Below are 4,491 nucleotides of genomic sequence, written 5' to 3' on the forward strand. Positions count from 1 at the left end.
TGACAAGGCTAGGACAAGACTACCAAATAAACCTGTGCAGTTATATCATATACAACAAATAATAACAACAAAAACTAGTAGTTAAAGATGGGAAGGGAGAACATGCTGCGGGGAAACATCGAGTACTAATATAGCTTCAGTATAGAAGCATAAAGAACACCATCATTTCATATCAGTAAGAATAAGGGAAGCAGTAACAAGTGCACGGCATCACCCTTCATGCTTTTACTCTCGTTCTCGCCATAAAAATCAAAAGATTCGGCACGGCATCACCCTTCGTGCTTTTACCTTACATAATCATGGCACGACATTATCCTTCGTGCATTATCACTCATATCATGGCACATCATCACCTTTCGTGCTTTTACATTCACAATATCAGCACGGCATCACCCTTCGTGCATTAACACTCACTCACAAATATCACGCACGGCATCACCCTTCGTGTTTTTACACTCTTCCTTACCCAAGCAACAATCACAAAGTAATTCGAGCTAGGGAATTAATAAAATCACAATAGAATCCCAGTAAGGGAACAATAACATAACAATAATATCCTGGCAAGGGAGACAATATCATAAGCAATAACATTCCGGCAAGGGAAAACAATATCATAAATCTCATCTCATTTCCACAATCACTTCACAACTTAAATCTCAACTTGAGCCAATGGTCAATTACCAAGAATACTTCCATAAGCCTTGTTCAACATTGATAATCATCATAGTAAGCATGGACAACACATAACGGAGTCACAAGAATTATAGTATAAGACTCACGAGCATGCTTGACACCAACGTATAGATACTCGTCACCACACCTATATGTCGTACTCAACAATTAACACATAGCAAAAAGACCACAACTCCTATTCCCTCAAGCTAAGGTTAGACCAAACACTTACCTTAATGCCACAAACACAATCAAGCCTCAACTATCGCTTTACCTCTTGATCCCACCACCAATTCGTTTGTATCTAGTCACAATTTACTTAATAACATTAATATATACTAAATAAACCAATTCTGATGCATGAAAATAGATTTCCCATTGATTTCCCCAAAAAGATAAAAAAATTGACTCTGGGCCCGCTTGGACCAAACCCGAAATTTGGACCAAAACTCGAATACCCATTCACCTCTGAGCCTGGATATACAATTGGTTTTAGAATCCTACCTCAATTTGAGGTCTAAATCCCCAAATTTCGATATTCCTAAGTTCTACCCAAAATTCCAAATTCCACCATGAAAGCCCTAGATTCTAGGATGAAATCTTGTAAAAAGAAGTTAAGGAGTGAAATAAATGAGTTTGAAATTAGTTACTAGTGTTTTGGGGAAGAATGAGTGTTTGAAAAATCGCCTCTTATGTTTTAGGGTTTTGAAAAATGAAAAATGGCTGAAAAGTCTCGTTTATATATACCCCTCTCAGATCCTCACCGCTGACCATAGAAAAAGGACCGCGGCCGCGGAGCTCCACCGCGGACCGCGAAATAACGAGCGCGGCCGCGAAGATTTGGCCTTGCCCACCGCTGACCGCGAAAGCGCCACCTCGACAGCGAAGTCCCCAGCACAGTCACGAAGGTTCACCGCGAACTGCAAAGCTCAGTTTAGAGACCTGCAACTTCACTGAACCTGCAATAACTATTTTTTTCCAAGTCTAAATTCACTCTGTGGGCCATCCAAAACTCACCCGAGCCCTCGGGGCTCCAAACCAATCATGCACGCAAGTCTAAAAACATCATATGGACTTGGTCGTGAGTTCAAATCATCAAATTAAACCTCAAATTCATGAAATTATCCAAGAACATCGAAATTTTTTTTTTCTCCACTATAGGCCCGTTTTATACCAAACGAACTCCGATTCTAACCAAAATCCACAGATTCAACCAAATTATTATTTTAAACTTATACCGGGCTCCAGAACAAAGATACGGGTCTGATACCATCAAGAAATTGCATCAATTCACTTCTAAAAGCCTTTATATTTTTAAGCAAATAATTTTCTTTAAAAATTCTTTTCTCGGGCTTGGGACCTCGGAATTCGATTTCGGGCATACGCCCAAGTCCCATATTTTACTACGGACCCTACGAGACCATCAGATCACGTGTCCGGGTTTGTATACCAAGAATGTTGACCAAAGTCAACTTTAATCAATTTTAAAGGTCAATTTCCTTATTTTACTTAGATTTCACATAAAAGCTTTCCGGAAATGTGCTCGGATTGCGTACTTAAATCGAGGTGAGACATAAAGAGGTTTTTAAGGCCTCAAAACACAGAATTTACTTTCAAAACGAGTGATGACCTTTTGGGTCATCACATTCTCCACCTCTAAAACAATCGTTTGTCCTCGAATGGACATAAGAAAAGTCGGAGAAAAGATGGGGATATTGGCTCCGCATATCGAACTCGGGCTCCCAGGTCATTGTCTCAACAGGCTGACCCCTCTACTGAACACGAACTGAAGGAAAACTCTTCGATCTCAACTGACAAACCTGCAGGTCTAGAATATCTACTGGCTCCTCCTCATAGGATAAGTCCTTGTCCAACTGGACAGTGCTAAAGTCTAACACGTGGGATGGATCGCCGTGATACTTCCGAAGCATGGACACATGAAATACTGGATGCACGACTGATAAACTCAGTGGAAATGCATGTTTGTAAGCCACCTCTCCCACTTGAACAAGAATCTCAAAAGGACCAATGAATCTAGGGCTTAGCTTGCCCTTCTTCCCAAATCTCATCATGCCCTTCATAGGCGACACTCGAACCCCTATTTACTGCTTTCTCTATCTCATTATATGGTTATATGTGTAACGACCCAACTGGTCATTTTGAGTATCTGCACTTTGCTTAGTAGTTTGAGGGCTCGAGTATCTCCGCATGATGTATTATGACTTGCGTAAATCGTCGGTGTTGGTTTTTAAGATATCCAAAATCGATCTGGAAGAAGGAACTTCAAGATTTAAGCTCTTAGTTGGAAGAGTTGACCAAGTTTGACTTTTTAGCATTGGACCTCAGAATGGTGTTTCGTTGGCTCTGTTACCTTCGTTGGATGATTTTGGGCTTAGGAGAGCGCCCGGATTGTAATTTGGAGGTCCGTAGTCGAATTAGTCTTGAAATGACGAAAGTTGAATTTTTGGGAAGTTTGACCGGGAGTGGACTTTTTGAGGTTTTGGCTTCGATTGTAGAAGTTGAAGTTTCAAAGTTCATTGATTTTGACTTGAGGTGCAATTCATCATTTCGAGGTTGTTGTGCGTGATTTGAAGTCTTGAGTTGGTTCATTTCTTCATATAGAACTTGACTGCAAAAATTTGGCACCATTTGGAGTTTATTTGATATGGTTCAGACACTTGGTTGCGATGTTAGAAGTTCTTGAAGTTTACTTTGATCTTCATGTGTTTTGGCATCCGATTCATGCTTTTGGAGGTTATTTTTATGATTTGATCATGCGAGCGAGTTCTCGTTATGTTTATGGACCTTGGTGCATGGTTGGTTTGGAGTCTCGGTGGCTCGGGTGAGTTTCGGATTGGTTTCGGAATGATTTTTCATGATTTTGAGTATTGGTACTGGTGTCATCGCATTTGTGATGTTTTGTCGCAATTGCGACTATCGCAATTGTGAAGCTGGGCTGTTGGGAAGGGACTCGCATTTGCGAAGAACTTTCCGTTTTTGCGAAGCCTGTTGAGTTCGCATTTGCGGACTTAGTATCGCATTTGCGACAAAGGCCTAGGTTGAGTTAGTTTGCTTTTGCGACCAACTGGTCGCTTTTGCGAAGGACCAGTGTTCGCATTTGCGACCTTTTTGGTCACATTTGCGAAGGCAGCAGAGAATTTCAAAACTTTGGTTTTGTGATGAGTTGTTTGCATTGCTAATGCGACATCTGCAACCTGCATATAGCTGAGAATTCCGAGACTTAGCTTCATTTTGTTATATTTTGAACCCTAACTTCGATGGGAGACGATTTTGTGAAGAGATTTTCATACCAAATTATTAAGTAAGTACCTTTATCTTCAATTATATTTCATTATTAAATATAAGATTTAACATCAAATTCATGAGAATCTAGGAAAAAAATTGGGGATTTTGTCAAAACTTTGATAAATGAAAATTTGGGATTTGAGAGTCGAATAGGACATGGATTTGGAAACAAACTACGTATATGGACTCGTGAGGCTATAGATAGTCAAGATCTATCCTTGGATCCGAGTTTTGACGGGCGGGCCATAGGGTTGACTTTTGTTGACTTTTTAGAAATTGTATAAAAATTATAGCTTTATTAATTAAAATTGTTTTCTCTTGCATTGTGTGATGTAATTAAGTCATCTTTGGCTAGATTTTAACCGAGCGGAGGTGAATTTGTAAAGTAAAAAGCTAAATTGAGTATTGAGTTAGCCGAATTGAGGTAAGTGTCTTGCCTAACTTTGTTGAGGAAATTTTTCCTACTATTTGACATTGTTTGCTACATGCGGGGGTGATACATATATGAGGTGA

Source organism: Nicotiana tabacum, chromosome 3, assembly GCF_000715075.1.
Source record: "Nicotiana tabacum cultivar K326 chromosome 3, ASM71507v2, whole genome shotgun sequence".
NCBI lineage: Eukaryota > Viridiplantae > Streptophyta > Magnoliopsida > Solanales > Solanaceae > Nicotiana > Nicotiana tabacum.